The sequence below is a fragment of the Homalodisca vitripennis genome, chromosome 4 (genome assembly GCF_021130785.1).
Source record: "Homalodisca vitripennis isolate AUS2020 chromosome 4, UT_GWSS_2.1, whole genome shotgun sequence".
Lineage (NCBI taxonomy): Eukaryota > Metazoa > Arthropoda > Insecta > Hemiptera > Cicadellidae > Homalodisca > Homalodisca vitripennis.
The window spans coordinates 28,988,429-29,013,973 of NC_060210.1; the positions used below are offsets into that span (position 1 = coordinate 28,988,429).

The 25,545-nt window shown below is 33.5% G+C and overlaps 1 protein-coding gene across 2 annotated transcripts in view; it reads left to right on the plus strand.

Moving 5' to 3' along the window:
* LOC124359085 (growth hormone secretagogue receptor type 1-like) overlaps positions 1-25,545 on the plus strand; it is a 459,143-nt gene that overhangs the window by 87,735 nt on the left and 345,863 nt on the right. For both annotated transcript variants that reach the window (XM_046811520.1, XM_046811519.1), the window contains exon 2: positions 2,025-2,066. The gene's annotated coding sequence lies outside the window, so the exon portion shown is untranslated. The remainder of the gene's footprint in view (positions 1-2,024; positions 2,067-25,545) is intronic.

Here is a 25,545-nt window from a genome sequence, read left to right on the forward strand (position 1 = left end):
TTCTCGTGTAGGTATATCTCATGTATCCTTGATAACAAACGAGGATTTCACATCGATTGGTAGTGTAAGGGTCGACATATAATACTATAGCTACCGAGGGTTTTGACATGTAATAATTTCTTTGCGATAATTAGTAATATTCTCGTGTAGGTATATCTCATGTATCCTTGATAACAAACGAGGATTTCACATCGATTGGTAGTGTAAGGGTCGACATATAATACTATAGCTACCGAGGGTTTTGACATGTAATAATTTCTTTGCGATAATTAGTAATATTCTCGTGTAGGTATATCTCATGTATCCTTGATAACAAACGAGGATTTCACATCGATTGGTAGTGTAAGGGTCGACATATAATACAGTAGCTACCGAGGGTTTTGACATGTAATCATTTCTTTGCGATAATTAGTAATATTCTCGTGTAGGTATATCTCATGTATCCTTGATAACAAACGAGGATTTCACATCGATTGGTAGTGTAAGGGTCGACATATAATACTATAGCTACCGAGGGTTTTGACATGTAATAATTTCTTTGCGATAATTAGTAATATTCTCGTGTAGGTATATCTCATGTATCCTTGATAACAAACGAGGATTTCACATCGATTGGCAGTGTAAGGGTCGACATATAATACTATAGCTACCGAGGGTTTTGACATGTAATAATTTCTTTGCGATAATTAGTAATATTCTCGTGTAGGTATATCTCATGTATCCTTGATAACAAACGAGGATTTCACATCGATTGGTAGTGTAAGGGTCGACATATAATACTATAGCTACCGAGGGTTTTGACATGTAATAATTTCTTTGCGATAATTAGTAATATTCTCGTGTAGGTATATCTCATGTATCCTTGATAACAAACGAGGATTTCACATCGATTGGCAGTGTAAGGGTCGACATATAATACTATAGCTACCGAGGGTTTTGACATGTAATAATTTCTTTGCGATAATTAGTAATATTCTCGTGTAGGTATATCTCATGTATCCTTGATAACAAACGAGGATTTCACATCGATTGGTAGTGTAAGGGTCGACATATAATACTATAGCTACCGAGGGTTTTGACATGTAATAATTTCTTTGCGATAATTAGTAATATTCTCGTGTAGGTATATCTCATGTATCCTTGATAACAAACGAGGATTTCACATCGATTGGCAGTGTAAGGGTCGACATATAATACTATAGCTACCGAGGGTTTTGACATGTAATAATTTCTTTGCGATAATTAGTAATATTCTCGTGTAGGTATATCTCATGTATCCTTGATAACAAACGAGGATTTCACATCGATTGGCAGTGTAAGGGTCGACATATAATACTATAGCTACCGAGGGTTTTGACATTTAATCATTTCTTTGCGATGATAACTATCATTCTCGTATAAGGACCCAATGGAATTCAGCAGTGAAAGTAGAGGTCTATGAAGTATATACCTATGAGGGTTTTGACATACAATCGACTAGTATCACATTAAAACTACGCAGGATTTAAAATCTGAGAGAAATCATTGTTTTGTACAGTGGTTTTATAGATACTTTGGTGAAATTACAATTATTATCATTACTAGTTCCCAAACTTAATCGAATCCAGTTACTGTTTTGCCTTTCCTTTCAGAAGTATTTTCGTACATATTCTTGCAACAACTGCAACCTCTGCACTCGGCGAGGAACATGTTTACAGAGTACTTCGAGAGTCGGCCAGCTGCAGCGTGGCTAGCAACATAAAACAACACTGTTTGACAATACTCGTAAATGCCACTCGAACTGAACGAGTCGTTTACGACTCGTGCGGTGACAGGCTCTGCCACGTTCCAATTGCTATAATAGGTTAAGAGATTTAGAACTTTTTATATAATTAGTTGTCATCCGGTTAGTTTTGCAAAATCAAAGAAAGTATATATGGTAGCTAACATATTATAACACAACTTTGTAAACCCAGATGTCTTCTCTAATGCTTTGAGTATTTAAATAAAATTTTATTTACTTATTACTGGATTTTTTGTTCTAGATAACAAGTGGGATAGTTGTGAGACACAGTCGCCAAATTAAGGTAAGAATACAAGTAGTAGATATATTACAGTACAATTTTTATATGTTGAATACAATGCGATTTACTGATATGTATTATCCACTCAATGCTCTCCACTAATACATTTTATATTCAGTTGAAAATGTACTTAACTTGTTATTAGTTAACTTACTGAATCTAATTAAGTAAATTTAGTGTTATTCAATGTGTATAATATTTTTGTGGTTAGACAAAATCTAATAAATAAAAACGCAATAAAAAGTTGGTAATTTGTTGACTTTTTTATCGCCAATACATGAAAATATCGATTATAAAACATTACTACAAAGTATAATATCACACTTAAATTGTTTTATTATTAAAGAAAGTGTTGATCCGCTCTCCTCATAAGTTTTGAGTGTGTGGGGACAAAGTAAATGTTTAAGTAAATAACAATCTTGTGGCTATCATTATTTTTTTAGTAGGTTATATGATCTTCCCCCTTTCTAAAACTAGAGTAAGAAGGGGGCCTCAAAAAAATGTCAACTTATCTCATTTTAAAGGAGAGTGGTGAAAATTAGCGACCTCTGTATTTATCTTGTCGTGAAATGTGACATTAACAAGATTATTTTAAATGTAAAAGCTGTATTTTAATTGTTACGTAGATTTACTTAAAAATATAAGTTAACTTATTACCTGGAAAATTTAAAATTTATTTATATTGTAAATGTTAAATTTAATGAGGCATGAATTTTTCTTCATGGTGTTTGATAGCAATAATAAAGTTAAATAATGTGATTGAAATATGTACACGATATGTAGATAATTATATATATATATATATATATATATATATATATATATATATATATATATATAATAGTACAGGTTGAAATTCAAATGTTGTATGTAAAGCATGACGTAAAAAATATAAGCGGAGAAAGTATGAAATGCTCGGTTAAATGGTTGGAATAAAACTAATATGTTTTAATATACGATTTCCAGCAAGAGAAAAGGTAATTTCTAAATAGCCTAAATACCCATATAGACAGACAATCAAGTTTTATAACATTGTCCATTAAGAGATTAGTAGATTTAACGAAAATCTATTAGTGTTATCACTAAACTTTTACCCCAGTCTTGTCTGTAATAATACAACTTTGTTGGATGATTGAAACAATGAACCAATTCAACTTTTCTCGAAGGCAATCGCTCTTGGGTAAGCCTCAGTTTACCAAGTTTCTCTTAACACGTTGCGAGCTATCTGATAGATTTATTTGCCATCAAAGTCATAGTTAAAAATAACCGTCCAATAGTTTTGTTAATATTTTGTGATAAAGGTTACATTTATAATGTTTGATATTAATGTATTACTTTGATATATTGAGTAAGGTTTCTTAAGCTGTGGAGATGAGTAATAATAACTGGAATATTAATTAGAAAGAATGTATAAAGATTATTATAAATTGGCTTGTTGTGTTCTTCTTAACTTTTTTTGTATGTGAGACGTACTGTATTGATTTCAGGATAGATCATCATCAGTTAAAACCTAATTAAGTTTTAAACAAGTCAGCCTTTTTCTACGAATGAAATTTAACACAACCAATTTAATCTAAAATTTAGAGCAAAATTTAAAACATATGGAGGTCATTATACGTATCGTTTGCTATGATTTCAAGAAATTCGGAAAATTGAATTTTATTAAAATATTAGTTTCTATATAAATTCCGTAATATGTACATGATATGCATGTTCTAGCATCTCTCGCCTTAGCACATATGGTGTTGTCGGACGACCAGACGTCACTATTCGTCTGCAAGCGAGGTTCGTCATTTGTCCCAACCATGTAATTCACCGACTACTTTCAAAAGCTAGTATATACTCGGGGACAACAACAATTCCACGAATGTATACACTCACAACCTAAATTACAATTGTCATCTTACTCAATTGCTTAATACTACGATTTACTGACAAGGATAATGACAATTGACTATTAGTTTACCGTTGTTTGAGGATTGCCAATTCAATTGTTGCCAAACCTCGTACGAGTCTGTGAAATAATATCTCTTAAAATTGTCCAACTATTTGTTTGTAGTTATCTAAACTGTGATGTTCAAATAGCAGGACTGCCAGATCAAATAATCAGTATTTTTAATTTTAGCTGCTGGCTTATAAATATCGCCCTACTTTTCTTATTCTATATAAGCCTAAAAGTGGGATAGAATAGGTTTTATAGTTAAATTACACGGCAATAAGACAAAAGTTGCAAAATTCTTAGTGACCAGTTGCGGTTAAATGAGGTCAATATTGTTTTGACCTACAAATCCGACTAAATATACCTGTAAGTACACTGTATAAAGTTATAACTTTATCAACAGTTTTATTCCTAAAATTTGATTGGTTCTCAAAATCGTGGTTCAAACTGTTTAAACGAATTGACCCCGTTATTCCGACTGAGAGCTAAATTCAAAGTTATTTTCGAATGCATATAACATTCCAAACTTTTTCCCACAGGCAATTTTTATCTGGAACGAGTTTTGAAATATCGATGATCGAGAAGTGATTACAGAAATGCTGAAACAAGTTTAAACTTAATAAAAAAAAAAAAATGATCTAAATATTTATAAGTTCCGGCTACTACAATTTGTTCCTATATGGCGGCTGTTCAAACTTAAACAATTTGATATCCGTTATTTATAAGCTTAAGGAAAAAATCTATTCAAAAGAAAATAAAGAGTTGGTTATACAGCATCCTGTAGAAACCTGTATTATTATTTCACAAGTCAAGAAATCTACATCTTTTTTTATCAAGCTTAGAAAGATTCTTTCTATTTCATGCTATTGTTAAAAAATAGTTTGTAAGTAATAAACGTTAATTTTCTTATCTAACATTAAATTACTCAGTGTTATGACCTGGAATTTTGTCATACGATACAATCAGTTACAATGAGGAAGGTCAGTAGGAACGAAAACAGTTGAACTTTCCGTAAACTTGGATTGACCGGAAACAACTTTTTACTTCGAGTTTGTTGAGAAAGTTGGCTATTAAGAAAAGTAATTAGCAAAGTCACTATAAACGTAATTGTGTATAAGACAGAAAAGTGCTCTCTTTCATTAACGTTTGAGTAAGTAGGTCATGGAAGTTTTAGAAGTGTATTATACAACATCAAGATAATAAATACGAGATGTACGAAATATGAGTCATTATTATAGGAGTATTAACCATAGTATTAGAATGTATTGTACTTTTGATAATAACAACTGAGTCATCATCCTGTAGTACTATTTGGAATACCATGAAACACATTATTATCTCAATTAATATACTGTATACATATTAGAGTAAACTTATAGCAGTTAAAAATAATTATAGCAGTTAAATGTCTACATTATTTGGCTTGTACCACACTGTTTTCTCTGCGACACAGGGATAAGGGGCACCCAAAATAACACGAAACACAAAAAATAAAACTTATACCTCGTAAGGTTCAAACATTGCTTTCCTTACAAAGTACGAATCTATGAAAAAATTTAACTTCATTACCTGAATCGAACAATATAAGTACTCGTAAAATGTGTAATATTTCAGAAACTTCGTACTTTTTACAACTAAACTTTATGTCCTTATATTATCATCCATTTTTGTGTGTTTAGTTATTGCATCTGTCACATAACGTTACACTTTACCTCCGCCACTCCTGTCAAGTATTTAGTATGCTAAATTTGAATACGATTGCTATAGAACGACAGTGGTCCAGAACCCTACCACTATCACCAATGTGTCAATATTTCTTATTAGCATACATCTAGTACGATACATCTTCCTTACTGATATTCTATATAGTATTTCTGATCATTCTTCTCTGAATTCTGAAAGCTCTGGTGGAAGAACACTATTTGCGCCTAGTAGAACTTATTCACTTATATCTGTAGTATCAAGCGCTTGCACCATACTTATAACGGAAAATTCTCATACTCATACATGAAATGCTCATATGACACCTTTCTATAACATCTCTACATGCTCTACCATTGCTACCTTTCCGTCCCAGTAAGTATACATGACGTTTGACAGCATTTTGGATTTGTGTTTCCAGGAAGAGATAATAAAGTTGGCTGTATGTTAAAAGTCAATCTTTGTTTATTTGCAACGTATTTTAGTCCAAAGTCAATATTGGTGTAGATTTCCACAAAATGTTGTCAAATTTTTTATATATAGGAGTACTTATGGTTTCCCTGTTAGTAGGGTGATTACTGCCCCAATTCATCAAACAATATTACAAAATAGTTTTAAAATGAGAATAATGGTGACAGTATAGCTCTACTGAGATGCAATATTTTGCGTGGTCATTGTACCAGAAATAAATCTCTGCTTTTCCCTGTTATTAGGGTGGTTACTGCCCCAATTCATTAAACAATATTACAAAATAGTTTTAAAATGAGAATAATGGTGACAGTATAGCTCTACTGAGATGCAATATTTTGCGTGGTCATTGTACCAGAAATAAATCTCTGCTTTTCCCTGTTATTAGGGTGATTACTGCCCCAATTCATCAAACAATATTACAAAATAGTTTTAAAATGAGAATAATGGGGACAGCATAGCTCTACTGAGATGCAATATTTTGCGTGGTCATTGTACCAGAAATAAATCTCTGCTTTTCCCTGTTATTAGGGTGATTACTGCCCCAATTCATCAAACAATATTACAAAATAGTTTTTTTAAAATAATGGGGACAGCATAGCTCTACTGAGATGCAATATTTTGCGTGGTCATTGTACCAGAAATAAATCTCTGCTTTTACTGTTATTAGGGTGGTTACTGCCCCAATTCATCAAACAATATTACAAAATAGTTTTAAAATGAGAATAATGGTGACAGTATAGCTCTACTGAGATGCAATATTTTGCGTGGTCATTGTACCAGAAATAAATCTCTGCTTTTACTGCTGTTAACTGAGATGCTGTTACCTGCTTTTACTGTTATTAGGGTGGTTACTGCCCCAATTCATCAAACAATATTACAAAATAGTTTTAAAATGAGAATAATGGTGACAGTATAGCTCTACTGAGATGCAATATTTTGCGTGGCCATTGTACCAGAAATAAATCTCTGCTTCAGGATACTGTTAGCCATTTCATCAACAATTATCATATCTTCAATGCTGGTCTCTATTGAATGAGCTTGAGTACTCACGTCAAGGAGCATGTTCTAAGGTGCTTGCCACAGTCAACGTGTTACTCTTACTGATTGCAGTGATTTTTAACATTATGTGTTCTATAGTTATCATACCTGATATAGGACAACACCAGGTATTTTGTGTCATATCCCTTATATTTAAATATACGAGTAGTACATCGTCTTTAAATGCTGAAGTTATCACGCAGCTTGTTTGGATGTTTTAACTCCATAAATCCAATATAAAGCACTTAAATTAGCAATTAAATCTCCTAATGTGCTCTCATACCTCATCAACACGTCATTCTGTCTTTTCTGTGAAGTTAATTCATTAAAGGTTATTCACTATTCCATTATCAAAAGATGAACCCATTATTTTATTTATTATGGAAATAATTAGCAAATTCAATTAATAACTAATAAAATGATCTTAATTATAAAGCTTCTGAACTGGTTATGCTACTGTTCACAACTTTTCTATTCTAGACCACTGCAGCACAATATATAAATAAGCCATATAAACGTAGGAGAAGTTTGTTTGTAAAAAGCAGTTGAGACTTTCTAATTACTTTCCTAATTACTCGTAAATAGTAAAGTACAATAATCATAGATTAAGAAATAGTTCAAATGTTTAGTATATTCATCGAACTTTACCTTTTGCAAGAGCTGCTATGACAATTTATTACAAATATTTTTATTATAAAAGCCCCAAAATAAAAATTAAATTTTTTAAATAATAAAGCCCTATTTTTTTTGTTTGGCAACACTAATTAAAAATATCTAGACAAAGGTTTTATATCCGATTTTTCACACTACGTTAAAATACACAAGTCATTACAGAAACACGTGGAACTGTCTGTTTACTGGTTTCAATTTTGAATCGTAATTTTCCGATGGTAATAATATGGTCAAGCTAATACCTGAGGTAAGGAATCCGACTCCATTGCCATGGTTGTTTTGTGGTTTGAAAGTTACGCTGATAAATAAGTACTTTGATCTCTCACAAGCCGCAAGATAAAGCTGACAATCACCGAGCGCTGCGGTAGCTTGCGGGCTATTTACAGTGTTTAATACACCTGTTAGGCGTAGGCTCTGTATAAATTCAGCAGAAAGGCAACACAAGCGTGACGTTGCGCTAAGAAGATAAGCTCACTATAAACAACATTTATGTGTTGGCTGTCTGGTATACTGACTCCACGCTCAACTCGGAACATCTCTAGCTCTTCTTTTTTACCTTCGTTTTGTGGAATGTTTTAAATAAATTTACTTATTTTGTTATTACTATTGTTCTAATGTCAATATTTATATCTGTATTGCCAACACAATTAGATACTAAGTGAAAGAATTTCCGACTTGGGCTGGAATAAACTAAACAAAGTGAATAATAATGTTTTGTGTATATGTTTATTTTTAGGCAGGTTTTGTATACAAAGTTGGTCTATTGTCTTCGTGGAAGAACTTACGGAAGAGTTCTACATAACTTCACCGTTCATAAAATGATCCAAAACTATCCCAGGTATGAAGGTGTTTCACAACTCACTACAAACTGTAGAGTATTCTACAGATACGTATCTATGGTAAGAAAAGTTGATACAATTTGAACGTTGATTCCTTTTATTGCAACGTCTGGTATCTGACGCTGTCTCAGACTTGTAGAGTATTGCTTCTTGAACTAAGAGGAGCCAAATAGTAAATACAAGAAGTTGTCTATTTCATTTCATTTACTATCTGTCTGTCTGAATGTCTTTCTTAAATTATATATTTTAAACCATCCAGCTCACTTTAGTCAAATGTTAGGAACATCTTTATGTAGACAAGGACTGCCAATAAGTTTGTTTGGACTTGAAAATTACATTTCTAAATGGTGGCCATTTTATTAATATAAACTATATGTAAAAATGTACTATTTACAAGATACTGACAAAATTAACATATTTCGGGTCATTAATAAAAAGTAAATAACACTTCCAGTGTTGAAATCCGATAACAGCTGAGATATTTCAAGTTTCTTCCAAATAAAGTGACAGTTAAATAATAGAATAGTGTAAAAACATTATTTTTAATAAAACCTGCAATAATATTTGAAGATAACTTCTTTATTGAAAGGCAAAGAGAAATACGCGCGACATCGCATAAACAGAAGGGAAGCGCCCATAAAATATTTCCAATCCAGCCAATATCGATAAGCGCTGCTGTCCGGGCAGATAAGTGTTCAGTAAAAGGTTATTGCATTGCGGCGGTAAAACAGAGAACAATCAGGTTTATGTGGGCGCTTCCAGGAGCACAGTCCGGTCCCGGCTCGCTGCGCCCGGGGTAAACACGCGGGCAGCCCGCTTAGTCAATGGGCAAAGTTGAATGTTTGTGACTTGTTTCATGTGAAATGTACCTTGTGAGCCAAAAGTTACACCACGACTCGGCAAATATTGTTGATAAAACTCCAAGAACATTTTATTTTAAGTTTAACTTAATAGAAACAGGGTAGCAGTTTAGTTACAAAGGTTAGGGGGTAGATAAGATTGATAGTTGTATTTTGAAAATGTCTGATATTAAAAATTTGTTCGATGGAGATTATATAATTGCGTGGTTGTACGTTCATAATAGACTATCTTTGCCAAATATGTGACAGATGAGAGATATTTGTATTACTTGAACTCACGCACGCCTTTTCCCCTGAATAACGTAAAATGTGTGGATTGTCTCTCTGAAACCGATCGCAGTTGTCTGAAACACCTGATCAGCTGTCTCAGTAGCGCTACTGAGTATCAATCATGTGACCTCCTCGTCCTCGGTGACCATAGACAGTGGAATATCTTCCGTATATTAATTAAGATCAACATAATTGCACTATAAACAAATGTGTTTAATTTTTAGGTGGTGGAGTTGATTTTTGGTTCGGAAAATAAATTTTACTTTAAATGCATGACTATTTAATATCTATTTCCTGAACACAGAAAGAACAGAATACGTTATCACTCCACGTTGAATTACAGGAATTGAAATTGTTAAATAATGGCAATTTAGTATCCAGCCTAGATAAAACTGTGAAATCTTGACAATATGAACATGGGTTAAAACTTCTGAGAGTTAAACCACATAAGGAAATTATATTTTTTTAATTATGTCCAATTTAAAAACGTTAGGTGTTTTATATTTTTTTTCTTAAAAAATTAATATTTTTAAAACCCGAAAAATATTTTTGAAACGCAAAATCGATTGCACTTAAACAACTATTTAAAATTGATAATGCAAGGTGATTTATCCAAGTTAAGATGTTAACTGTGTGTACAGAAATAATTGCTGAATGAATAATTTAACTAATGTTATTTTTACATTGAATAAAATTTTGAAAAAATCCAATTTTTATACATAATTTACTCTTTTATCAATTCGTACATTTTTCCAGCCAAATCGGAAATTAATGCCGTCGCGTCTAACGTTTCTATCCCTTCTTCAAAGTAGTTTCCATTCCTAACTCCCAACTCCTCGTTGAGAGCCCAAACATGTGAGAGTGACTGTGACAGATCTGGGCGTATATTCAAGTATTTCCCAACGAGTTGGTCCATGTTTTCTTGAGCTAACGCAGCTGTGTGTAGCCGAGCATTGTTATGGGACAAAATTACATTTTAAATATGCACTTATCGCTTTTTTCCAGGTAGACCTGGATTCACTGCATCAAACAGTTACAAATAGTAGGCGTTAATTGTACGTCGGTCATGGGAAAAATCAATTTGCAATATGTCTCAGCAGTCTCAAAAACCGTAACAAAACTTTTCATTGCAAAAAAGGGTTTGGCTTTCCGTGGCACGTGGAAAATCACGAGGGCACGAGAAAGATCTCGTTATGCAGTGTCGTGCTCTGAGCCCGAGAAAAACTAGTGCTCTGAATGGCGAGCTGTAAATCTTGTAACGTTATGTTCGTATGAGTCAAGTGACCGGAGTTCCTAGCGAACAGGTCATACACTTCATCACCACACCAGAAGAACGTTATAACGTTTAGATTATGTTGTTGCAGCAGAAAATTAACTGAGTGATATGAGGATTCAAAATCTAATTTTTTCATCAATTTGGTGTTTTTACAGCATGAAGTCTGGTGATTTTTAATGAGTTTCTAATTTTCCAAAGAGTTAGTGTACTTATTTAATGGAAACGTTTTGTTTAGAATAAGAATGCTAAAAATTCTATATTTATGAGTCAATTATTTACATTATATTACATTATATACTAATAATCAATGTTGTACTAAGAGCGTCTACAGTATGGTGTCAGGCTTTGAGATAAAGTTTTCTAAATTAATAACTAATTTTATAAGAAATAATATGTAAATAACAAATAAGCACTGGTGTACTTCAAAAGCACAAATGTGTTCGTGAATTGTCACTTGTGTAGATAACACATTCTTATCAATTTACATGGTACCCAATAACGGGAACACTTCTTAAACAACCGTACCTTTCTTCTAAACCGCATCTTGAATGACAGGGCACAAATCATTATTAGCCCTGTATAGGAGGATTGTTTCATTCTTTCCGAAGGAGTCTCTCTGGTAATGAATTCCTTAATAGAGCGATGGAATCCTCATTATATCGATGGAATCCATAGTACATATAATATTCCTACAATAACGACGGAATCCTTACTATAGCGAGGGGATCCTCACTATAACTATGGAATCCTCATTATATCGATGTAATCCTTGCTATATACTAGCTTCACCGGAATTCCTGTGTCATTCAGCCTCATAACTTCAGTGGCAGTACACTGACGCGATGTCTTCCTACTTAGCAATATTGAGAGGACGAGAGTTTTCAACAGATAATTACAAAAGGCATGGTTTAACAGAACCAATCTTGAGTTTCGTGCACATACCTGCAATGGAATGTCTCGTACTTAAAGTTACCACACTTTTACAACCTTCAAAATAACACAGTTATGTTTTGTGTAGTAATTGTGTGCTAGTGCCCTGTCATGTTAACAAGGAAATACCAGAATATTGTGTAATTGACAGATTGACGTGCTGCTTGGTCTTCATCCTTGCGTGCCTGACCGACCCTTCCGGTAAACTTGCACGCCATGAGATGTACCAGACGACGTGACAAGTTTACCTCGCCGTCTGTTCTAAATGGAAAAATGGCCCCTTTGTGAGGAAATATTCAAAACGGTGTGAAAACAACATAGAAGTGAAGAAAACAGGCAATAAATGGTCTTGTAATTCAGAATAAACTCCTTAGTTTACGTATTGTTGAGGCTTGATTTCTAAGTTGAATTTCAAAATGAAATATCAAATTGGAATCCAACTAATTAATACCTATAGAAATTAGTAACATTTGTACTTGCTCAGCCCAAGTTTTAAACATTAGAAATTCTGAAATAGAACACTATGCATTCTAAAAATATTAGCTATGCCCCATTCCCGGGTATATTCCCCAACAGAAGTCTGGAATGAAATAAAATTTTATTTCATAAAAAAAATAAAATTCCTCAGGCATAACGCTTTATTGTGTAATATTACACTAAGCACTAAGTGGCTTTAATGGTACAATACACTCAATTCGGTATTAAATTAAGCGATGTACTGTTGTGAGGAACCTTCGCAAAATAAAAAGGTTCAAAGACAATATTAACAGTATTTGATAAACTTCTTATCGGTGTGTGTATTTGTCGCACATTGTTTCTAGAATGACGGCGTATAGCGGAGAGATTTAGCACCAATTTTAAATAGTAAGCTGGAGATCGAGATTATCACTCTATCCCTTCAATCGGAAGTAGATTACAACTAACAGAAGTACCTATTTGACCAAGGTAAGCATCTCATACCTACGTGTATATTACCAGGCTTCTGTAAACTCTATTATGAGACGGAAACTAGATTATTACCGGATTGTAAGTAGATTACATGGGGCAAAATGGACGCTTTTGAACCAAATTAGAATTCTCAGTCTTACTTATCATTGGTCTAAGCAATAAGAAAAATTCAACTATGCCATCGGAAACGCGTTCACGATCCTACATGCGAAATATGAAGTAAGTGCCAGCCTAAGTTTATTCACGGAATCCTCTTATAGTGAGAATGTGTATACTCTTATCAAATACTCCAATTGAATCTTGTCGTAATTGCAATGGAAAAAATGGTGAATGGATTCTTGAATTTGTATACTATTCCGTAAAGGTGGATTAAAACGTTTAAAAATTAAAACATGTATGGTATTATCACTGTTTCAGCATTACAATATTAGACATTATTAACCTACTAATAATAGTAATTTTAAGTACATAGTAATTTTAGTTTCATGCCATTAAAAAAATTAATTTTAGATTATAAATATTTTTTGAAGTATTTTTACTATAAAACTGTTTATCAACTGTGAAACTGAGATTATAAACACAGTATGGACAAGCCGGATCGACCACGAGAACTCGCGCGTGCCGTGAGGTAACCAATGTACTAGTGAGGTATCGTTTTGTTATGTAAATGTTACATTAGCAAGAAGTGTGACTAATTGTTACCAGTTGAGTCATTTGCGCTGTGGTCATTTTTGAGTTTAACCTCGTCACTTACCCAGCGTACCTGTAGATTATTTGACAGATACAATAGAGTGAAGATTGTAGTAGTACAGCAATAGAAATAATTAGAACACAATACAAATTTCGAGGAAGCACAAAGACATTGCAGTGATAAGACATAGATTATTCTATCTGTTGTCGTGGTTACTTCCTATGTCAGGTTTTGTCACCGGTCCATAATGCTTCTTCTGGGAACCAAACCAGAACAGACTTAAAATCCAAATTAACAAAAATCTTCACCCTGAAGAGGATCGGATTCAGTGTCACGCAACTTTACATAACAAGAAGACTGGAAGCTACTTAATTCAGGAATTCTGCTTATGACAATGACAGATCGTTGCTTCTTGTGCAGACAGTAAATCCTTAAATCCTTCTACAGCAGTCTGGATACAAAAATACTTCTGGATTTGCATATTAAAAAGGTAAGCAGTTTAAGGTAAGTTTTGAATGACTTAGACGTTGGTCGTTTGCAAAATGCTGACCACCAATCCTACATCGTTTCTAGTCTAGATACACTTTATACAATAACTATATGTGAGATACAAGGAGAAGACAGTTAGATATCGTTTATTGAACGGTTTAATTGAGCGAAAATTTCTATATAAAATTATAGTTGTTTTCTTGACTACATTATTTTACGCTTGAAAATGTTGTTAATAGCGATGGATGTGTAATAAAACTTTGATTGATAACTGAACCTTTGGCCCGGAGGCTGGGAGAAACTACTGCAATTATAAGCCCATAAAATAGCAATATAGGTTTCGTTACTAATCATCCATTGTAGTATGACTAAATGGACGTTTTCTTGACGTGTTTTAGATGAGCCATAAACATAATCAATGGTCAACACTAAGACAGTGTGATGTGTAATATATGGTAGCGTTGAACAATACAATAAAAGCTACTATCATATTCGGTATTTTGCTTCTGTATTTTATCGTTTTTGTTACAAAAATATGTTGATGTATATATAAAAATGAAGTAAGACTACTATACTGGTTTCGACATGGATAAGAGGGAAAAGGTTCAATGTATTAAAATTGTAATCAATATCTAATATTTTACGACATGTAAATAAAGAGATTACTGCAGTCAGTGGTGATATAAGCCAAGCAGAAATATGTTGGTTTGTTAATTGGTAGACTAGTTTTTATAGGTATTATTAGTAGGGCTAAGAAATATTAGATCCCATATACGAAAAATTGATAAAATTTGAGTGGCACCCCTAGAAGGTATTGTGAAAGGTGAATTAAGTTTGAAAAATAAATAATAAAAATATATAAATATATCTTATAATACATTACAGCGCAAAATAAAATCGCGTTTTAGAATTCTAAAGTCATTTATAATAAAGGTTAAAGGTATTGAGAAAAAAGAAGAAAGTGAAAATTTTTTGTTCCTAACTTAATTTTTATAGAGAAAACGTTCATTTAAATTAAAATTGTATCTTAATTGAAAAGGTCTTATTTTGAATAAAGAGTTTGGGAATTACTTTTGAGAATAAGTACCCTTGGTTTAGTCTTATCACGACCTTTAACTTGGGGTATTATTCCATGGGTCTTTCGTTAGGTTTTTGTACCCAAAACCTATACTAAAGAGTAAAGGGGTAATTGTAAGAGGAGAGGTAAAATGTCTGAACTTTGTGTTATTTTCCCCCAGAACTACTAAACCTACGAGTATATTAATGAAACAGTTACTGTTTATAAAGCATACGTGTATACTAAACTCTAGCACATCTATAATTTTTTTCGATGTAAAATAAATGTCTTACGACTGTCCATAATAAACAATAATTTGTTTACGTGTGTTTAGAATTAATGTGTACTAAGGTTTATGTGTATACTTACACATAAAGCACACGGAAAAAATTCATAAAAATTACTCAAAAAGTACTTTCATAGAAGAAGGAACTTATTATTGTTAAATTATAAGATTTTTTCGGGGAATCGTAAAAACCTTTAGCCTACTAAGAATTATTAAAGACAATTTACTTTTAGAAAGCTCCTTAGTGTGATCTTATTAAACATTTTTTTTATCAAGTATCTTCTTTCTTATCATCCTTGTTTTTTATGTTGCCTGCTTCGTTTCTTTTGTGTGCTATATTTCAGACTTTTGGATTTGGTTGCAGTCATGGACAGTGTTTACAAACCTAATTTTATTCCAAGGCAAAACCTATTAATCAAAAACCTTTATTCTATCTTGATGCCCTACATAGAATGTTACAGCGGGAAATGTTCCAAAGTTTTTAACAAAATGTACTTCAATAATTCTTGAATACAAAACACTATGAAATATTCTAAGAATATGGTACATTGTCAAATATTCCCAAAACATTGTAGATGTCCACTACATGTTCTAGAACAATCGTTCCACCATCATCAGATGGTTAAAAATAAAAAAAATGCTCCACATGCGGTTATCAACGTTTAAAATTTAAAAATAACACACTATACGAACAACAATAAAATAAATAGGGATACACGATGTACGAAGATTGTGACGGTAGGCCTACCGCACACACAACCACGCGGCGCGGCGGACGGACAGTACAGGTAGTCAGTTCGTACTGTGCAGCTGCTACGTCACTTTCCTTCCTGGTGCGTTCTTTTCGGTTGGTTTATCAGCTCAATATAAGATATACTGTCCGGTAATATTGTTTAAACTACAATGTGAACCTAACTGAAGTTTCTCGTGTAAATTATTACAGTTTGTCTTGATGTTTGAAATGTTTATATATTTCATACACATCGGGAGTATCGAGTTTACGGCCTTTCTTGCATTCATGTAAAATTTCTAAATTGACATTAATGACGACATGACAGTGAATGTCATCAATAAGATTCTGAGTCAATGAGAGTGCCAAGTTACGATGTAAGTGGTTACACACGTCAATTAGGACCAATATCATTGCGGTATAACCTCCAGGCAGTTTAAGGCACCTTTTAAAGTAACCTCTTTAATGGATTATAACTTAAGTACTTTAGTACTTCAGGCACTACATCCAACATGTATTGTACGAACTAACGGTTAATTATTGCTTATCAGAGATCGAGTATAAGAAATGAAGAAATGTAAATGAAAACTAGACAAAGACAATTTATCAAAGCTTGCACTGAGTAGAGATACTCCTGTCAATTTAAAATTAGAATTAGGTGCAATTTATTCACTCTGTAAGACAAACTTTCTGTTCACACAAAGCTAGAAATGTACATCGTGCAATCTAAGTGAACACAAAGAAACGTTTTAATAAGAGCTTTTAATGAATACATCAACTAAATTCAAGAATTACATTATGTAAATCAAGTCCATTAATCATTGACTAGTCATTTTAAATTCATTTGTAACTAATTTCGCTGATATAATTAATCAATTTCCATCCCATTATCTAAGAATTAATCAATCACATTATTGAACTTGGTAGCATTCTTTTTTCTATATTTCACATTTCCAACTTAGATCGAAACAACTGAAGAAGAGCACGGCAGTAGGAGTGAACAATTATTACAGGAAAAGCGCTTGTAGTGAGGATACAGACCTTTTTAATTCACCACAGTGCTGAACATAGCATGCTTGGTAGGATTATCTAATCCTGCGCAGCTCCTGTAGCTCTACAGTAGGGGCCACAAAAGAATGCAGATGACACAAGACGTCAACTGCCGCCTGGTAAGACGCGCTGCGGCCAACTCAGACTGTTGTTACAGTATCGTGTTGTAAAAACCTGAAACTAACGTAGTTAATTAGTTAGCTCAGTTCTCGTTGGCTGCTCCAAGGTCACATGCCAAATAGGCTCCTCCCTCAACTGCACTCTCTGGTGGTTCCTACTGTAGTGATCATCTTCTCTAGTCGATCCATCCAGACCCACGAGTCCAGACCTTCCTTCTTCAGTCCACATGGATATACGCACATTAGTCCAGATTAGTCCACGGGACGTGGGAAAACTGTCAACTTCCCCTTGTCCAACTTCACGCTGGCTGGCGCAGTCTGCAAACTTAAAACAGTTTTACTTTTATTTTGTTTATCGTAGAATTATTAGATGTGCCATAGTGTAATAGATGATTAATGCTCAACAAATATATTTTTAGTTTTTCTTGTAAAGTGTATATTTCTTAGTGTAAATGGTTTGAAACCAAATCTGTAATGAAACGTCTCTTAGTCTACAATGTCCAGTTTATGCGCAAGAGACACCCCTTATTCGACGCATCCAAAATTCTTAGATTAAAAGGATTTTACACTCGTAAAATAAATAATTTTTGTTTATACGATAATGAATCACAAAAATTTGTGTTTTTTAATTTTTGAGTAATGAGTAAAATATCGACAACTCTAATAAGAGTTTATATTTGGGCAAATCGTTTATTAAAATTAAGATACCTGTTTGAAATTTAACATTACGGTTATGGATTAAAATTTGATGGACGCCAGAACAACTGGCTATTAGACGGTATTAATATCCACTTAATGTCCTCTTATTGATACTAACCTCTCTATTGATCTATCTAGTGTGAAGTTGGGGTGGATTAGAAAGAATCCCGTAGCATCAATGAAGAATGCATTAATTATCCATACTTCTCATTGATGAAATAATAAAATAAATAATTATATAAACAAGAATACAGTTATTCTTATTATTCTTTACCAAGAATTGCTTTTTTAATTTTCTCAATTTTACTAACTTACTATTTTAATTTGTATAAGATTTCATTCTAAGCTTGTATACAGCGTTTTGACTGTTATACACGCTAATGACGCCATTTATATTGAAAAACATGTTCTATTTTTTTGTTGATTAGAGTCTAAAGGCATAATAAGCTGAACACTATTAACTTTTCAACGTACTAAATTAATGAATTATTTTCATTAGAACAAATACAAAGAAAGAAACTTAGTTATTGTAGGTGTGTTATAGAAATAAGACGAAATTGAGTCTGAACGGAGTCTAGACGAGAGTCGCTCTGCTAAATTATGTAAATGGCAAAGTTACACGCTGAACCGGTGACATGATACGCTCCAATCCCGAATGGTTATGGCAGGTTCATGTAACGGTGATTTTATAGTTTCGCTGCAGTTTCTAGCTCGAACACTCTCTTCTGAATAAAATAATCCACTCTACCAACGTCGTTATTATGTTTGAGGTGAACAACTTTGATTCAGTGTCACCATCCAAATATGTTATAAAAAATCATGTTGTAAGATTCCAACTACTAAACGTTGGCACTTACTAGGCCTAGGTTTTATGCACATCATACACCAAAAAGCTAATTCTACTCTAAACTAAAAATGAAGAAAATCGTAAATTGGAGGGAAATAAGAACTAAAAAATAAGCTGTTACAGTACTGTTACTTATATCATTGTAAATTCAATAGGACCCCATTACAACTATAATGCATTTTCGCTTTAATTAATTATTTATATTTAAAATTTGACTTTGTAGTTTATTTATTCAAGCCACTGCTACCCCATACAGTCTTAGTTAGTATGTTTTCGTCGCAAATATAGGAATATAAATAGTTTGGATCTCCCTATGATAAATATTTATGTCTTGAAAGTAGTTATGTGAGTGTATTTTCAGCATACAACTAACATTTTGGCGACAACCCGAACAAGTATACGTAGTAATTAAAGCTTCAGATACCTAATAGAAAAGAAATTGATTGAAAGACTACAATGCAGTCAATTAGCTAAGCGTAAAAAAGCTACTTGCTTAGGTGGCCAAAATAAATATGTCTCTGTCCTTTACGATATTTTAATAATCATTCTATCTTGAGACTTGTTAATTAGTAGATTTGTAATTAGTTAATAATTTGTGATATTCTAAGATTTGTTAAGCTTAAAAGTGGATATTTCAATGCCTTCTTTATTAGTATAAACGTAAGTACTATACGATTTTAATGAATTAAATTTACGCGTTTATTTAGATTAAAATTTAGACTGTAGTATGTAGACTAACAACAAGAATAAGTGTACAATAATTTATAATCCAAGTACAAGAGAAAAAATATTTGTAACGGTAAACGCTTACGTGTAACTGCAATTGGCGTAAAACAAAATATGAAACTAAAATGGGTACATCTGTGACTACTCGTATTTGCGCAAATTTTTATATTTGGAAGAAACATAATATCATATGAAGACAAACTGTTCGTGAGAAAACAGCTGTTGAAATAAGAACGAGTTGGACACCCTAATGAATAGTGGTTAAGAACAATAGAGAACAATAAAAACAATGAGCCGCTCGAAGACACCTAGTCATTAAGCTATTACTGGCACGTTCTTTGTTAGCTGCCTGGTTCTAACACATTGACAGCCGACGTGGTGCGGTGCGGCAGTTTAGTGCAACCAACATCGTTTGTTGTCCTGTTCAACAGGTTGTGGTGCTAGGTAGGGAGAATTTATACAAGCAGTTTACATGGTTGGAATATTCTCTATTAAATGAACTGCATTACAGTTCAGGCAAATCATTTGGCCTTCAAACTGTTTTACTGCTGCCGTTAAATTACAAATTGAGAGGTACTGACTACCTCCCGTACGTCATACACTCGTTATCCTTTCATTCCTAGCTAGAGAACTTACCTACAAGAGTCAGCCAAGCAAAGCCTAGGCTATATCTCTTGTAAATCAGACCTTATCTTTCCAAGCCGTGTTAAACCGGTGCTTCCTAATTCACTTGTAACGCTCAATACTCTTGGCAGTGTACTATAAACCTTTTTTTATCCACCTCTATTACTGTCTAAAATATTTCATACAAACATTTTGTGCCGTAATATTGATTTGGTTTGTTTGTTTTTTTATTTTTTGGAAATAGTTTTGCCTGGCTTACACAACCTGATCACTTCTGAATCAACCGGACATTAAATGTATGAATGCCTGGTATATTAATATATTATAAATTCTATTAGATCAATTATAAAAAGGGTGATGAATTAAATATATAAAATTATCGATTAGTTTGTCCTAAACAGATTTTGTAAATAAATTCTAACGTTATCAATATTGTAAGCAGGAAAACTCGGGTTCAACTTAATGCAGTGAAGCATAGTTTTCAATTTGTGCATTGGAGAGAAACCGCACAGTCAGACTTGTTATTGTGACTGAGGTCTGTGCCCTGGCGGAGGTGGACACTGGACATTACTGTTTATAAAGAAACTAAACAAACGAAACTCTTACTAATTAATTAAACTGTAAAAAGCTGATGACAAATGTAAGTACTGCATTATCAACTGATCGTTAGCGAAGCCTATCACTGAAGGTGATGGAAGATGTCTTTCATGTCTTTCTGCTGTCCGGACGATATGTAGATAACAAACTAATCAACACAAGTACTTGAAATTTTTAATTAAGCTTTATTCATATATTAGCAACACCGAGATTGATATTGAAGCGTTAGTAAATATTTCTACCATAATGATAACGTGAATATAGCTGAATAGATAAATTTATAAACAAGCTGAGTACTAGCATATGAAATCTAACATATGACACATTATTATAAATAGATTATTCATACAATAAGAGGAAAATATAGAGTGAAGGTCAATATCAAGGTTAGTGGCAAGATTGATTTCAGCGCACTCTGCGTTGTAGTACCCTCCCTACAACATCGGAACTTTTATTATTAAACAGATAACTGAAGGAATGTGCGAGTAGGTAAAATTTGAATGTATCATGTGACAAGGTATCTCTATAAAGATGGTATACATACTTAAAATTTCGCTTGAAACTTTATTTCCACAGAGACAAGGTTAATTTCTAAGATGGTTTATGTCCAACTATAGAATTCATTGGTACCACTCAGTAAGTTGACAAAATTTTCTTTTTTCTGCTAGGAACATGTAAAAATTTACTTTGCACACCTGACTATTCGATATAAGAAAAGCTTAAAAATGAAATGAGTTATAGACTTAAAAGTTTGCATGCGAACCCTCCTACGCAACAACTTGTATTTTATTGTTTTAGGCTATTAAAAACATCTTTAAGTATTACAACAGCTTACATTATAAGTGCTACTGGCCAAATACTTGTAAGGTCTTAGGGGTAAGGAAAGCTCTGTTTTTAATATACAGCACACAGATCATGGAGTGTTAATACATTGTGAGTGATTATTCATTTTCAAATGTACGATAAACCTTATTCATTTTATTTATGTTTAAAATAAGTCTACTAAACCTAATTTTACCCCACTGCAAATGATTCAACTTTTTAGATTCCAAAAGTCAGTTCAATAATTAATTTCATTGGAACAGAGTGGATGTTTACCAGAAATGTTTAATCTAAATTTCATTACCAATCATGTGCTAAGTTTTATCTAATTTAAGCTCTTTTTTTGTATACGAAACACATACTAAAATTCTTTGGGGTCATTTTATATACTCGTACTAGTATAACACCTTACGGTTATTTATAATAAGCGTCTAAATACCACTGTGAGAGAAACATGTTATTTGTAATTCTTTCAAGCACGCTTCCCCAACTGGACGACAAGTATAAGCGAACGTGCTGTACTCTATCCTAATTTTTACTTACTTATCTCGCGCGATAGTACAGTGCTACAAAAAAGGAATAAGGTCCATTCGGTTCCCTTCCCCTGTCATGTTAGAGCTCTATAGTTTCCCAACTATTATTGTTGCGTTATTAAAAAAAGTCACATATGCACTTAATAAATTCCTTTTTGTAAACTGCTAACAACACCATTTTCTGAAGAATATAGCTAAAATGTAATTGTGAAATATAAGGGTCTAGTATGGCATAGGTGTAAAATGCATATTCTAATTTTTAATGAATACTTATTTCAAATAAACATTATTACCGTGGTTAGTTAAGTAGTGGCAAGACCCTAACGAACGAACCATTTAATCCGGCAATCATTGCGTAACTTTTTTTATTGGGTGGCTATGGAAGATTTGGATGATTTCAAGCAATCGCATTTAATAATTGATGCAAATGATTGTTTGAATGCTGATGATAACTCCATGCTGTATTAATGTATGTATTAGTTTCTGCCTAGTTAGAATATTCAAGGGATATTGAGTCCGGCATAGTGAATATGTCACACGTATCTTAGTGAGGGTAATAATTGAAGATCACTTGTACCTACCCTACGTAGTTTCAGAGATGTAAGCTAATTTTACATTCGCGAGTAATGTCGTAATAGAACTTGCGCAACTGGTGTCGCCTAATGTGAATAAGGATAAGCAATTTAAACGCGACATCTGCCGCAAAAACCTTCAACAGACGCATCACTGGTTGTTGCGGAAGTCAATGCCTTAGTGGTATCTGGACAATGTTTACATTTGAAATTTTAATGTTATATACTGCTCTCCAATTCTTGCGAAGAACTGTCCGGCTCTTATCGCAATTACAGGGGTCTGTTTAGAAATGACAGTTTCTCTGTCCAACACTGCTCCAAACGACTTTCCGACACTGGTGGTTGCACTGGTTGCGAGAGTACTTGTGCCCATTTAGCATAACAAATTTACTGTCGAAAACAAAATTTGCTCAACTTCTTTTCAATTTTTGATAATCCACTGTAGCTTTGACATCCCTGACCACAGTGGTTGATTAATTGATTTATCTATATAAAAAAGTAACAGGACCATTATACCATTGACATTCTTTCATCTCTGTCAACAGGTACTGTCTGTATCCTTTTCTTTTCAATGAAATTATCAAAAATGCTATTGGTTTGAAAATAAAAAAAAATATATTCAGTACTTCTTGTAGTAATCGGTGAATGCGAAATCAGGCAACCTACAAGCAGGAGTAAACAGATAAAGAGACATTTCGTAGGAGTAATTTATTTCTCTCCTTGGTTTAATAACAGTTACTAATAACTATCGTAACAGGTATTACTGCACTATCGTACAACGAGTTGGCGCAGCATTTACTGCTAGTGCAGTTTAATTACGCTTCGACGAAGCAATAACGAATAACTGTCGCCTTATTCATCCTTACTGCAGAGATTTATCGGCAGTAAAAGCCTTGCAAGGAGCAGACTATGGGTCTGCAGTTGTTTGTCGATTACTCAAGCCCTGGCTAGAGGAATTCTGGGATGGACTGATCCACATAGTGATCTATTAGCTAGAATTGTCTTAGATGTGGAATGGTTGAGAACCCATCATTTTCAATAAGCCTGAGCTTATGATATATCGCAACATAAAACTTAGGTGCATTTGTTTGTTACTACATGCACATATCCACAAAGATCACGAAGATCATTCTTTTTTTCCTACATATTGGCCAGTTCTTCCTATGCTTACAAACAACTTTTTATAAAACTCTAGCAATTACGGATCAGGAATAGATTCTATAAAACGAGTGTTTGTAGTTGTTTACAAATACATAGTACTAGTTTACGTTCCAAGCATTAATAGGGGCCTCCATTCTCTAAATAGGCCTCCAAACTTATAATTTGCAAACAATTGATTTGCGAGGCATTAGAAAAATGCAAAGATGAAAAGAAACTAACGCACAAATAGCCACTCTTTCATGTAGTTTGGGAACAGAGGAGAGCTCAACTGACCAGAAGTTTAGATAATCGGCCATAAAAACACACACAGCCGACACACAGAACCTTTACAAACAAACAAGTAAACAGATCTAGAATAGCACAACAGCGTTGATAATACCTTACAGCAAGCCTGTAGACTTGGTCTAACTGCGTTTCCAGTAATCACCTCTGACCATGTATCGATGGTTCCCATTGAGCTCACGGCGCGAAGTGTGTTATGAAGCATGGACGCTAGTGTGAGCCCGCATCATAAGCACTCAGGTGGTATGTGGAATGTCCGTGATGAGTGATTTGTGCGTTGCGAAAATTACCAAGCCTCTAGATAATATTTATTGACACGGAGTCATCTAAAACATGATTATCTTTTAAGAATACGAATTTTGGGCAGTACCTTCTCAGATTATAGAATAGTCACCATTGTGCTATACGTAGAATCTCATACATAGTTTAGTTCACAGTAAAATATACAATACATATTTCAGTAAAGTGGGCTGGATGTACGATGTCGAGCATCTCCTCTAGCTGTGGTGGTGTAATCTTCTGTCACGTATGTTGTGACAGCCTTGGAGAAATGTAGAGGTAATCTACCTTGGGAGTTGACGCGTGAAACCAAAGTTATGAAGGAAGAACTGTCATTACAGGAACAGCAACGAAGAAATGCAGTAAGAATTGTAAAGAAATACAAGAATAGTTATGAAGAACGACATAAAGAGTTGTAAGAAATTGCAGAAATAACTACAAATACATAGGAAAAGTTATAAAGAACTGCAGGAATAACTATGAAAATTCACTGGAAGAACTGATTTAAAACTTCACATAAAATTATAGGAACAACTACGGAATAACTATAAAGAATTACAGACGCAACTACGGAATAACTATAAAGAACTACAGACACAACTACGAAAAGATATAAGGAAGAATTATGAAGAGCCACACAAAAATAACAATTTCAGGTAGAACTATAAGGAATTATAGGACCAACTATGAAGAGGTACAGGAAGAACATTCCGTATGCTGTGAGAGATAATGAGATTCTGCGCCAAGTGACTGAGATGATATAATTAAAAATGTTAGCTCCAGCTTTGTGCCTAAAGGTTAGTGGCTCAACAACTGTTGGTCTCATAGTTAGCTACAATAACGGCACACAAAGCTCTCACTGCAGGAACTTCATTCTCTACTTCGCACCTACAGGTCTGCATTTGCATGATTTACAATACCTACGGGTTTAAAATTTCCCTTCTGTCAGTGTAGAAACTCTAGTCTTCGTTACA